Source organism: Notolepis coatsorum (genome assembly GCF_963971535.1).
Source record: "Notolepis coatsorum genome assembly, chromosome: 20".
NCBI lineage: Eukaryota > Metazoa > Chordata > Actinopteri > Aulopiformes > Paralepididae > Notolepis > Notolepis coatsorum.
In genome coordinates this window covers 54,490,176-54,505,106 of record NC_140184.1, presented here as the reverse complement: position 1 = coordinate 54,505,106, position 14,931 = coordinate 54,490,176, and positions in this window count along the sequence as shown.

The window sequence follows — 14,931 nt, the reverse complement described above, 5'->3', positions numbered from 1 at the left end:
ATTATGCCGGGTAGGGATTGAAACCTCCACTGATGTTTAAATAGGCAACAAAGGGAAAAAACAACCCACAAACAATTAACAAACAGGGAGAAGGGTAAGGGGAGAACAAACAAGGTGAGAATAATAGTTAAACTAACCAACCAGCCAGAGGTTGGTACTGGGAACCACCCAGCAAAACGTACCAACAGTATCACTCCACACTCAGTGAAAAATAGGCGCAAGGCCAACAAAAGGATACTCACTCAGGTAAAGAAGTGGCACAAAGGCCAACAATATATATATACATATACCAGTACTTTAGTCCACCCGAAACAGTATCAATTCCACCACAGTGGCAAACAATGGCAATCTCACTCTACTCTGGTCACTGGCAATTGACAGAATGAGGCGCCCAGACGTGTGTGTGCTGTCGGGTATTTGGCTACCCATCCCTCTCGAGGTGATTGCCATCAGCTGTCATTCATTAGGCAATCAGCACTCTTCAGTGTAGGGACGGGCAGCACCTGACAGGGAGAGAAAAGAGACAGCATTAGCTCTCATGTTCACACACACACACATCACATACAAAACACAACACATTAAATATACTCAAGTTTCTTTAATAGTTGTCATACAGAAGTACAGAATACTTTCATACAAAATGCTTCTTACTGTTACGCTCCAGAGACTGTGCTAGACAAGATAGTATCAAATAACATAGTATAGCATGTAATTTAGAAGAAGAAAATGAGGTCACAGTGTTCGGTATAGACATATGTACAATGTTCTGAGTTACCATATAATATACAATACTATGCAGTGTACTAATGTACAGTACTATATAGTGCAAAGCAGAAATGGGATGAGGTACAATTTAGGTACAATTTACAGTAAGGTGTACGAGTTGTAGTGCAATCCTTCATCAATAAATATAAAGTGTGGGGAGTGGGTGCTACAGTGTGTTTGTTTAAAGTGGGTGTGTGCTATAAAGTGTGTGGAGTGGGTGCTACAGTGTGTTTGTTTAAAGTGAGTGTGTGCGTGTGGATGTGTGTGCTATGTGCGTTTGGTGGTTGTTGTTGTGTAGTGTTCATTGTTCGTTTAGCAGCCTGATGGCCTGGGGATAGAAGCTTCTTCTGAGTCTTTCTGTGCTCGCCTTGAGACTCCGGTATCGCTTGCCTGACCGCAGCAGTTCAAAGAGGCAGTTGTTCGGGTGACTGGAGTCTTTAATGATTCTCTTAGCCTTGCCCTTGCAACGCTTGTTGTAAATGTTCTGGAGGGTGGGGAGCCCCCCTCCAATTGTGCGTTCGGCTGAACGTGTCACTCTTTGTAGTCTGCTTCGGTCTTGTGCAGTGCTATTCCCAAACCAGGAGGTGATGTTGCCGGTCAAGATGCTCTCTATTGTACATGAGTAGAAGTTCTTAAGGATCTTCTGACTGACTTGGAACTTCCTTAGGCGCCTGAGGAAGTAGAGGCGTTGTCGTGCCTTCTTCACAACACTGTCAATGTGTGTGGTCCATGTCAAGTCCTCGGATATGTAGGCTCCGAGGTACTTAAAGCTGTTGACTCTCTCAACCGGTGCCCCGTCGGGCTGACCCCCGACCTCCTGAAGTCCACAATCATCTCCTTTGTTTTGCTGACGTTCAGGGAGAGGCTGTTTTCCTGGCACCATCCCGCCAGGACCTTGACCTCTTCCAGGTAGGCCCTCTCGTCGTTGGCAGAGATCAGGCCCACCACCACTGTGTCGTCAGCAAATTTGATGATTGTATTGCTACTCCGCTGAGCCACACAGTCGTGTGTGTACAGGGAGTAGAGGAGGGGACTCAGAACACAGCCCTGGGGGGCCCCTATGTTGAGGGTGATGGATGAGGAGGTGCAGTTGCCTGCTCTCACCACCTGGGGTCTGCCAGTCAGGAAGTCCAAGACCCACTGGCAGAGGTCATAGTTCAAGCCCAGGTCCCTGAGCTTGGCTATGAGTATGGAGGGGACTATGGTATTGAATGCCGAGCTGTAGTCGATGAATAGCATTCTCACATAGTTCCCCTGCCTCTTGTCCAGGTGTGATGCTGCTGTGTGCAGCACATGGGCTATGGCGTCCTCCGTGGACCTGTTGGGGCGGTATGCAAATTGCAGGGGGTCCATGTTGATGGGGAGGGAGGAGCAGATGTAGCCCTTTACTAGCTTCTCAAAGCACTTCATGGCTATGGAGGTGAGAGCTACAGGGCGGTAGTCGTTGAGGCAAGCAGGCTTGGATTTTTTGGGTACAGGGATAATAGTGGACTTCTTCAGGCAGGTGGGGATGACAGCCTGTTCTAAGGACAGGTTAAATATGTCAGAGAATACTGGGGCCAGTTGGTCGGCACAGACTTTTAGGACGCGGCCGGGGATGCCGTCCGGACCTGCTGCCTTCCTGATATTCACTTTTTTAAAGGTCCGCCTCACCTCATGCTCTGTTACCCTGAACACTGCGCCTCCATCAGCAGCCGACCCCCCCCCCCCCCATTGCCGTGGCTTGTGAGCTGGTGTTGTTATTACCAGCATCAAACCTCGCATAGAAGGTATTGAGGTCTAACCTCTACTAACCTGATGTTCAGAAGGTGTCATAAATACAGTAATAATGGTAATGACCAACCCACGTACCCAGGTACGTCACAACTATACTTAAAAAATAAATAGAATTGCATTATTTACAAGAGAATAAAATGCCTTCTTTTCCATTAACGAAAAATAGACAAAAATGTCATCCATTTTCGTCGACTAAATCTAGACTAAAACAAAAAAGACTAAGGGCTATATCCACAAAGAATGGATTGCACAGTGCTACTTGCACCCTTACTTACAATTCATTATGAATTGAAAATGGGGGACCCTGATGTAAACAAGATGAAAGTTTTTCTCTGGTCTGCATCCCCCAGTGCCACCAGGTGGCGCCAGAGTTAGCACTTGAATGCCACCATCCACTTTAATGTTATCGTTAATATCGCCTAATCTATGTTTTAAATTATGGCTATGTGCCTAATCTGCCCGTCGCTTATCAAAGAATCCTTTTCCAGTCAGTGCTGTCAAGGCAGATTGGTTTTTTATCGCTTCATTTCCGTTTGAGAGCATTTTGAAAAGCACCCGTTTTGAGGGGAAAAAAACAACATTCTGGGCCATTCTATGATAATCGTCTTTTACTGGAATATTCCAGAACGTTGATATTTGTCTGCCTATTTATGAATCGTTTTAAAATAAACGCTAGATGATCAATATTATACGTACACGCACGCCCATTCGAGCCACGCACGGATAATCGCCGTGTTCATTTCCTCTTGGATTTTTACAGTGAAACCGATAGAGGACATTTCACAAAACAGCTTATATCTTCATCAAAATGAGTCTGATTATCCTAACACTGATAACATAGATTCCTTACCTGACATCAGATGGTATCCAACTGGTATATTCCAATTCCTGATCACCATTCGAAAAAATCAATAAGTGTATAGATCCAACGTGTGTACAGTAGAACACATGATTCCGCAGGGCTCAGAGGCTCCAGAATGAACTCTGATAACCCCGGCTGCATCAGTGGACTGGAAAATGTGGAGTACAGGATTTTTTTCCCCATCCATTTTCATTGAGTCCATTCCAAAATCCCTTATGTCATCTGGGAGACGATAGGGGGCGATTTTTTCCACATCTGATCGCCGGCGGCTCTCGGGTAGACTAGGGTAGGCTCGCGTGATGCAATATGATTTCAGATCGCTAAATTTTTAATTTTTTTTTATCCGAGAAATCTCGTGAGTGGCTTTCAACGAGATATTAATAATTCCGAGAAAACTCATGAGTGGCATAGAAAGTGTGTGTATTGAGCCATACTGTATTGTACCCATTCTGCAATCTGTTAATACAATTTTCATTCAGTGATTGATTGAATGAACATTTTATTAGTCTACATTCATTCATAAATGTTTGGTTACTACGAGCTATCAGAAGCTAGCACGGCATAGTTCTGACAGCTGTCACTTATGCTATCATGAAATAAATGACACACGGCTTTGTGTTGTCGCAAGATAGAAATTGCGCATTTCTCCTTTCGACTATTTCTACATTGGTGACCCTGATATTCGTTTTGAAGACGCTTCCTTGGCTGTTATGGCAAGATGTCTACGAATGCAGTTTCGCTGAAATTGCCTGAGATCTGGGAGTCGTCAGCCTCGGCATGGTTTGCACAAACGTAGGCACAGTTCGAGCTGCGGGAGATTACCACAGATATCACAAAATATTATTATGTGGTGTCAGCCCTGGGAAGTTCGACAGCCAGCAGAGTGGTGACTGGTGAGCCTCCTCAAGAACCCTCCGACTCAGGATAAATATTGCACGATCAAGTCTCATCTATTAAAGATATTCAAACTTTCCGATACTGAGCGGGCCAGCCGGTTGTTATCTTTGCAAGGGCTCGGTGATAGCAAGCCATCGGAGCTCATGGATAGGATGCTGGATTTATTGGGGGAGCACAAGCCCGATTTCCTTTTCATGCAACTTTGCCTGCGGCAGCTGCCTTGACCGGTTCGGGCCGCTCTGGCCAACACCACTATAGACGATTGCCGCGCTCTGGCCGAGGAGGCTGATACGTTTTTCGTGGCTAGTCAACAGCACTGTGCAGCGGCAGTTTTCCCAACCCAAGCCTTTGTTTTACCGTCGGGAGACTGGAATATCACCACCGCAATGACAGCCCCTCGCCAGCAGCGTGACGCGGGGCTGTGTTTTTATCATGCACGGTTTGGACCTAAAGCCAAGCAGTGCCGCCCGCCGTGCAGCTTCAGCGGGCTGGGAAATGCCCGGGCCGGCGCTCGTTAGTGGCCATGAGCGTCGGTCGGACTGGCAGGCTACTGTTTGTCCAGGACACCATCTCCGGGCCGCATTTCATGTGCGACATGGGCGCGCAGAGGAGCATCTTGCTGGCTTCTAGAGTGGACATCCTATCTGGTGGACACGGCCCCCCCCCCCTTCTAGGCGCAGATTTTTTGTGCGATTATAGACTGTTAGTGGATGTAAAAAATTGCCCCTTAATTGATGCCATTACGTTCTGCTCTTATGCTGGTGCTCTTGGAGGTGCAGACTCCATCAGACTCTCTAGCATGCTCTCCGCCGCAGATGAGTTTCAACACCTTCTCGCCGAGTTCCCGGGCCTCACGCGGCACACGTTCTCATCATCTACAGCCAAGCATGGAGTGGAGCATCATATCACCACGACCGGCCCTCCGGTCTATGCCCGGGCTCGGCGCCTCGACCCGGTCAAGGCAGAGTTCGAGAACATGGAACGCCTCTGCATTGTCCGTCACTCCGACAGCCCATGGGCCTCCCCCTCCACATTGTCCCAAAGCCGGGAGGGGGGTGGCGCCCGTGTGGGGATTACCGCTGGCTCAATGATGCTATCACGCCAGACCGGTAACCAGTCCCGCACATTCAAGACTTTTTTTTACGTTTTCCAAGGTGGACCTTGTGCGTGGGTATCATCAGGTGCCCGTCCAACCGCTGGATGTCCCCAAAACAGCAGTCATAACTCCATTTGAGTTTCTGGGCATGCCATTCGTCCTCAAAAATGCTGCACAGACGTTCCAGCGCCTTATTGACTCTGTGCTACGAGACTTAGATTTTATTTTTGTATACTTGGATGATATCCTCATAGCCAGCGCCTCTAAGGCTGAGCATATGCCTTTGTTATCATTGTTTATTTGTTAATTTAAAAGTTATTTAAAAAAAGATTGCAAAGTCCCCTCACATGGAGGCACTTTCAGATCTCCATCAGAAGGAGAAATGCAGAATGCTTGTGGTTTCAACTTTCTTGTGGAGTTATTTGAACAATGTATTTCAAGCTTTGGAATTTCAGAATGATTTTCAGAATGATCTTCTCTTAGAACCGACTGAACCCAGACTTTGGCAGATGTTCTATGAAAGACATGTTTCAATTCTTTTTAGAATGTGTGTTTTTTTCTTTGCAGTGGACACGCTCATTTAGGATAGTTAAAGCTCATTGTTACGAAGGATCAGATTAAACCGAATATATATATTTATTTATGGATATATATTGAATAGTATTTGTATATCGTTTGATATCCCTTGTATATTCCTTGTACATATACACGGAATATCCCTTTAGCCTACTATAGCCCATAATATTTCATTCTCCTATTGGATGGCGTGCCACCAGCGCCAGTGCCGTGCCCCTAGAGCCGACTTGAAAGCTACCGCCATGACTTGTCTCAACATGCCCGCTTCTGCCCAGGGCTACGAGACAGTGAGCAGGCTGGCACTTGATTATTCCCCGTACATATAAATATGGCGCGGCGAATACAGAACTTCCTTTTCAGTTCCTTTCAGTTCAAGTTGGAGTTCAGTCTTGTTCAGTTACCCAAGTGACGTCTCACCCACTATGCAACGTGCGGCAGAGTAGGGCCCGTATTGCCCCAAATAGAGTCGTGTTATCCTAATACGTTTGTTCAACGTATCGTTCGCTATTTACTAGTAAGCCTTCATTACGAGTCAAAGACCACGTGAAGTGAGTAATTGTGCGTCTACATAGAGCACTTATAGCCGCGTGCAAATAGGATAGTATTAACGTCAAGTTCAACTGTGAAACCACCGCGACCACGGAGGATTTACACCGGTGATTGCAGAGCCACTTTCCGGCAGGATTATTATTCTTCATTGCTTTGACCAAGCTGCTGGAGCAGAGAACCGTCTACCCCGCTGCTGTGTGGGATCTACCGTGAGGACATCACTCGAGCCCGTCTCAAGGAGAGACTCCACGGCTTCACCTGTGCGGCGCGCACACTGGGAGTACAGCTGCCTCTCCCCGCTGAGCCAGGGAGCAATATACCGTCTCCAGGTGCCTATTGAAGTCGCCTGTGGAACCCATTGACTTTGCATAGAGCATTGCCTCCCCCTGCTGGCTTACAACCGGTAGTACCCCCCCTTCCAGCTATCTTCCCAGAGTACCAGAGATATAATTCCTAATATCCATATTGATTTGCCTACGCACATTCTTTGCCTTATAAGCGCATCCAAAGTGACTAAAGTAATGTAATATAATATTCTTGATGTAATAAATATTCTAAACAAGTATTTGTGTGGAAACCGCATCATTGTGGAGGAGTTCTCATCTGATATACTTGTGTACGGTATGGCCAGTAATGTACATAAGACGGTAGTGGTTTAATGATACCATACTTGATTAATACAGTCAGGGAATTGTACCCCTCAGTTACAATTGGTCCTTCGAGCCGGATAATAATTAGCGTAATATTAATATAATATTAATATTGACATGGCCGATGACGAACACTCCACAAACGGTTCTCCTAAGCTAGATCGCCCGCAGCGCAGACGGCAGCCACCTCCCTATCTAGAGGCATACGCTGTCAGTCCAATACCTAGCTTTAAAGGGAAATTAAATACGGATAAAATAACTAAAGCGGATAGTAAAATTATGTCCGACCCTATCAACCAGGCTACCCCGCCAACAGAGGCCCTAGCGGGTTCTAATGTAACTGACCAAGCTCACGGTGGGGACCAGGAGGGAACTGACACGACTTTATCCCCAGACAACGTCGACAAGGTAGTCCCCGGAGAGCTCCAGGATAAAGAAAGCCCTCCCGGGATGGAACCCGACCCACCACAAGAAGAGACGCGCACCCAGGAGATGGATCTCCTCGGTACGCAACAGGAGAACGGATCTCCAACAAGTACTGCCGGGAGCCGATCGCCCCGAACGGCGTCTTCCCCCAGCGAGGCGGACAAGATGCTGCCGCGGGCACTCATCGCCACCCTGGCAGCCTCCACCGAACGCGATCGACTTCAAGCGCAACAGACGCGTGAGCGCGAACATTTTGCAGGCGAGCGAGAGCGCTTCCAGGCGCAACAAAGGAGTGAAGACGACCGCATAAGACTGGAGACCAGACGCCTCCAGACAGAAGAGAACATTGAGAGAAGCCGCGCCGATGCACAGCACGCCGCCGCCAATGCACAGCACGCCGCCGCCAATGCACAGCGCGACGTCGCAAATGCACAGCTCCACGCCGCCCATGCCAGCGCCAATGCCCAGCGCGACGCCGCCAACGCACAGCGCGACGCCGCCCAGGCCAGCGCCAATGCGCAGCGCGACGCCGCCAATGCCCAGCGCGAAGCAGCGCGCGACGCAGCCCATGCCCAGCGCGAGGCAGAGCGCGACCGGCTGCAGGCGGAGCTGATGGACAAACTGGTTGCCATGGCGACACCCCCTCACTCCGCACGGAGCTCTCAGAGATCGTCAAGACATGGGTCTAGGACACATTCCCCTACCCGACGAAGCGACCCGGGACCCCGCCAACAGGAGGATCCTGTCCACGTCTCCGAACCCCCTCCCCGGCAGGTCCATACGAGACCCAGCAACCGGGAAGAACCGGACCACGCCGAGAGACTGAACAGAAGACTCCAGGTCCTAGCAGAGGGAGAGGAGGAGGAAGAGGAGGAATGTCAAGCCGACCAGCAGCAACGTACTCTGGCCCAGGAGGCCCAGTACAGCCCCGACCAGCAGCAACGTACTCTGGACCAGGAGGTCCAGTACAGCCCAGAAGTTAGCCCCGAGGCCCTGCGCTACAAACCCCCGACTCCACTCACGGGTGAGTTTGACGCACCGTCAGCCCCGAGGAACAGCACCTGGGTACCAGACCTTCGGTACCCACCAAGTACCAGCCCAAGACGACACGCACGGGGAGACTCGCCTAGGAGGCCTCTTCCCCAACGCTCACCGATGTGCCAGTCATCCATGGCATCGTACCTTGGCGCACCGACGTTTCCAGACTTCACCCATGAGAACCGAGCACAGTACACGGAGCTACGGATGTGCTTAGAGACAATGATGGTTGATGTAGCTGATGAATGCCACAAGTATGCTACCCTATTGAAGCACCTCAAGGTGCCCCGAGCGCACAATATAGCGCTGGCCTATGCCAACTCTACTACCCCATACACAGCGGCTCTAGCAGCACTCGACCAACGTTATGGACGCGTATGGGACTATGTGATACAGGAGATAAGAGACATTGACCGTCTCCCCCCAGCCAGAGACAACAGAGCATTAGATGACCTGTCTATCAAGGTACAGTCCCTGGTAGGGATGCTGGGGTCCCAAAAGGAAAAGGGTATCTACAAACTGTACGCTAACTCTAACGTAGAGAGGATATTAGAGAAGCTCCCTCCCGCCCGACAAGAGCGCTTCAGGCGGCAGAGAGACTACCGCGACCCCAACGGTCCAGAGGCATCCCTCCTAGACCTATCTGAGTTCCTCGCCAGGGAGGTCAGTAGCCTACGACTCGACACGTTCGTATGGAGTGGACCAAGCCCAAGACTCGGACCTCGGGGACAAACGGATAACCGCCGGTTGGTGACCGTTATGCACCAAGCCGAATCAGTACCGCAGCACAAGAACCACAACACCCCCTCGACGAAAGAGGACCAGTGGAAGATTGAGTGCCAGTACTGTGAGGGAGAACATCGGCTGTACCAATGCGACACCTTCGGGAAGCTGACCACGGACGAGGTGAGTCAGTGGACCAAGGACCACCGCCGCTGCTTCCGCTGCGCGCGCAGCCACCTAGCAGCTGAGTGCCGCTTGAAGAAGAAGTGCAGCAGGTGCGGTGGCACCCACCTGGAGGTCCTGCATGACATCAACAGGCGTCAGCCAGGACAACAGAGTGGGCCCGTCGCGGTAATGTACCATGCCGAGGCGGTGGCACCAGCACCAAAGTTCCACCAGACCGCTCCCTGGTGTCCCGACTGCTACGGCAGACACTGGGAGCCGCGGTGCGACTCGCACCATATAGATTCTACGTCACCACCCACAGGAGTGCTCCACATTGACCAGCATAGCGGGACCCCCCGTGTGCTCCTCAAAGTGGTCAGGGTGCTCCTGAGCTACGAGGACAAGGTCCTGGACACTTACGCCGTCCTGGACGATGGGTCTGAAAAGACTCTCCTCCTCGCTTCCGCAGCAGCCCAGTTGGGCCTGCGAGGTGTCAAAGATACAATGACCATACGCACCATCAGAAGGGACCAGAAGACCATAAAGGGTGAAAGGGTCTCCTTCAAGATAGCAGCGGTGGACCAGCCCGAGAAGCAGTATAGTATAACTAACGTCTTCACTAGCCACGACATAGGCCTGTCTCAGTACACCTACCCCATCCCACAGCTGATGGCTAAGTATGTGCACCTACGTCAACTACCTATACCGCTTATCGACGGCGCCACACCGACCCTGCTCATCGGCTCCGACCACGCGGACCTCATTCTCCCAATTGAGGCGGCCCACGTCGGACCCAAAGGATGCCCAGTCGCGGTTCAGACCCGACTGGGATGGACGCTCCAGGGCCCCCTCTACGGACTTGACAGTCAACCCACGTCTACACGCTGCCTACACACAGAGGCGAGCGACACCGGCCTCTCCCCCGTACAGCAGAGGCTATTGACATTAAGCGAGAGGCCCGTGAGAGAACCGTGGGCTCCAGACGTAGCTGACCTCGAACCCAGCACCCCAAGCGACTCCTTGACGGGGCGGCCGGGACCGGCCCCTCCTCAGACGGGGTACAGAGCAAACAAGAGAAACAGACGGAGGAGGAGGGGGCACAGCCAAGCACAGATCAAAGCAGTCTCAGGCCCGCTCCCTCCTAAGCCCCCCTTCATCCCGTCCAGTCGTCATGACCATAGACCAGTCACTACCCCGAGCTGCGTGGCCGGCCGGCCGCGTAAGCAAAGTGACCACTGGTGCCGACGGAAGGGTCAGAGTGGCAGAAGTGCTCGGCCAAGGGCGGACCTACAACCGACCCGTGGCGAGGCTAATAGAGTCGCCAAGGCTCCCCGACTCGCTTAATGACGACCATGACCCCTGACTTTGTGACCTGCCTACCCTCACAACGGACATTGAGTAGTGGACAGTGCGGTTAATCTGTCTCTGCTTAGCTAATTAGGTGGGACTAATTAGGGGGCGGCTGTTACGAAGGATCAGATTAAACCGAATATATATATTTATTTATGGATATATATTGAATAGTATTTGTATATCGTTTGATATCCCTTGTATATTCCTTGTACATATACACGGAATATCCCTTTAGCCTACTATAGCCCATAATATTTCATTCTCCTATTGGATGGCGTGCCACCAGCGCCAGTGCCGTGCCCCTAGAGCCGACTTGAAAGCTACCGCCATGACTTGTCTCAACATGCCCGCTTCTGCCCAGGGCTACGAGACAGTGAGCAGGCTGGCACTTGATTATTCCCCGTACATATAAATATGGCGCGGCGAATACAGAACTTCCTTTTCAGTTCCTTTCAGTTCAAGTTGGAGTTCAGTCTTGTTCAGTTACCCAAGTGACGTCTCACCCACTATGCAACGTGCGGCAGAGTAGGGCCCGTATTGCCCCAAATAGAGTCGTGTTATCCTAATACATTTGTTCAACGTATCGTTCGCTATTTACTAGTAAGCCTTCATTACGAGTCAAAGACCACGTGAAGTGAGTAATTGTGCGTCTACATAGAGCACTTATAGCCGCGTGCAAATAGGATAGTATTAACGTCAAGTTCAACTGTGAAACCACCGCGACCACGGAGGATTTACACCGGTGATTGCAGAGCCACTTTCCGGCAGGATTATTATTCTTCATTGCTTTGACCAAGCTGCTGGAGCAGAGAACCGTCTACCCCGCTGCTGTGTGGGATCTACCGTGAGGACATCACTCGAGCCCGTCTCAAGGAGAGACTCCACGGCTTCACCTGTGCGGCGCGCACACTGGGAGTACAGCTGCCTCTCCCCGCTGAGCCAGGGAGCAATATACCGTCTCCAGGTGCCTATTGAAGTCGCCTGTGGAACCCATTGACTTTGCATAGAGCATTGCCTCCCCCTGCTGGCTTACAACCGGTAGTACCCCCCCTTCCAGCTATCTTCCCAGAGTACCAGAGATATAATTCCTAATATCCATATTGATTTGCCTACGCACATTCTTTGCCTTATAAGCGCATCCAAAGTGACTAAAGTAATGTAATATAATATTCTTGATGTAATAAATATTCTAAACGAGTATTTGTGTGGAAACCGTATCATTGTGGAGGAGTTCTCATCTGATATACTTGTGTACGGTATGGCCAGTAATGTACATAAGACGGTAGTGGTTTAATGATACCATACTTGATTAATACAGTCAGGGAATTGTACCCCTCAGTTACACTCATGTTTCACATAATGTCACATTTGCACAGCTGGATATGAATGTGATCATTTGGGGTATCTGAGGGGAACTATGGCAAGCAAAAGTCTCAGCTCCAGCACCATAAACGGAGATCTCACCTTCTCACACCAGGGAGTAAATCATGAGGCTTCAGTGTCATTCTATCAAAAGAGCACTCTGAGTAAGACCAGTGCCGGGGAAAGTGCTCCGTGGGACTAGTATTCCCCCATATTGTCTCCACGTCAGGAGTTGGGAGTGGGATCCCAGTTATTGCTGTGGGAGTTTAATTTCTTCTCCCAAGAGAGATGAATGCTTCGCACACACAGTGCACTCCGGATGTTCCAAAGAGACTTGTTGATAAAGTGTTCCAACAAAGCCAGCTCATCCCCCCTCGGTCACAAACAGCTCGGCATCCAATGTGAATCCCAGTGCACGACGGCTCTGCATCACAGCAAGCCAAAGTAATTAACATTGTATGCAATCTCTCAACTCACTATGCTCTAATGGGAGGGGGATGGGTGTTACTGGGAAAAGGGAACTTTGAGGTTTCAGAAAACCTGGGCCTTAGCCCGAATCAAAGCAAGCAGACAATCTTTTCCTTTCATCTCTCTGAAGCTGTGAAGGAATGGACTGTGTCCTGCTATGGCTGGCTGTGAACTTGCACAGCTTAAGACTGTGAAGGCCACAGCTTTTTTTATTTTTTTTTATGGTCGTCCTTTGAATGTGTCTTTTTTTCCTTCTCTGCTAACCTTTTGATCTAAATCTTCTTAACTTTAAATGAAGTGCTTCAGCCTCTTGAAGACTCAGAACTTTAAGTCACTATTAATCTTGAGATGTAAATCCTCTCGGAGACGAGCTAACTTGACCACATTGATCATACGTACTGTCGGTCAGGAACTCAGCATATTAAAGCGATATATAGTGTGACCTTGTGTCTTTGGAGAGTGAGGACAAACTGGTGATCACCGATACATCTCCGTGAGAGGAAGTGGGCGGATGACGCTCATCCATAGGCTACTATAACCCTCCAAACAATTGATTATGCAGGCCGTATTAAAGTAACTAGCCTAATCATGAACAAACCATTTCACGCCATGCAGGTAATGACCCAATCACTTTGGGAATGTTCTCTTTTTTCCCTCTCATGTACTTGCCTGTTTGCTATTATCTTGCTGAAATTAGCATGCAGGTGTGATTGTGATGACCTAAGTGTGAGAGGCCAGCAGTGCTGAAGGCACAGAATACTTCTGGGGCTTGAACACACAACCTAATGTATCACACTCCATGACATCACCACCCACCAACCCTATCTAAACCACATGGAATGTGGTAATGCAACTCGGACGGATGGCTCTCGTCCATATGTCCACATTAGCATCAAGGAACACCAAAGAAACCTATGGAGAAAGAGAGGGATCTGGAGGTCCTCATGTGCGAGACAGGTGGTGTGTTCTCATAAAGCTCCAGTCCAACTCTTTCCTGCTTTGGAATGGTATAAGAATGATTCAGTTTAGTGTTTAGCAATTATTGTTTTTGTTGTTGTTGTTGTTGTTGTTGTTGTTGTTGTTGTTGTTGTTGTTGTTGTTGTTGTTGTTGTTACACAATGGAAAACATTGTCTAAAGTCCATTAGCCTATACAATAAAATTAAAATATATATTTTGACTGTAGGCAAACGCCATGTATATCTGACAACCAGTGGTGCAGTCGTAATATGGGAACTGGTTACACGCCACGTGCACGCGCGCTCCCGCTCCCGCGCACGCGCATACATGTTCCCTCAGTTGCGCACAGAACAGATGATTATTATGCATAACAATGGAGATCAAGCAGCCCCCCACCTTCTCGTTGGTTCCTATTATTATGCAAAGTCTAGGTGAGAAGTGCCGGCCGCCGGCCGGGTAGCTTTCTACAACGGCCGGGTACTTATCATTGCGCCCACTTTTGCCCTGAGTGACCTACTAATAACACGCCGTGTAACCGCGTGTGTGCACGACTGCACCCCTGCTGACAACTGTGTGCTTCCCAAAGCTTTTATTGTGAAGAGGCTGTAGTGTAGTGTAGGACTACAACTCCCCTGATGTTAAGGTGTCACATGTCTTGCTTATCATTGGTTACTGTTACGTGAACCAGAGGCGCCTCGGAGCGCTCTGTGTTAGAATAAGGCAGCAGCCAGAGGGACTGGCTGCGGGTTTCACTGTTTACCTGTATGAATACCAACTGTGAATAAAGCACAACTGAGGGGTCCTACTAATCACCCCAAAGTACCAGAAAATACCAGAAAATACCAGAAACTACCCCAAAATACCCCAAAGTATACCCCAAAATACCAGAAACTACCCCAAAATACCCCAAAGTATACCCCAAAATACCAGAAACTACCCCAAAATACCCAAAAATACCAGAAAATACCAGAAAATACCCCAAAATACCCCAAAGTATACCCCAAAATACCAGAAACTACCCCAAAATACCCCAAAATACCAGAAAATACCAGAAACTACCCCAAAATACCCCAAAGTATACCCCAAAATACCAGAAACTACCCCAAAATACCCCAAAGTATACCCCAAAATACCAGAAACTACCCCAAAATACCCAAAAATACCCCAAAATACCAGAAAATACCAGAAAATACCCCAAAATACCCCAAAGTATACCCCAAAATACCAGAAACTACCCCAAAATACCCCAAAATACCAGAAAATACCA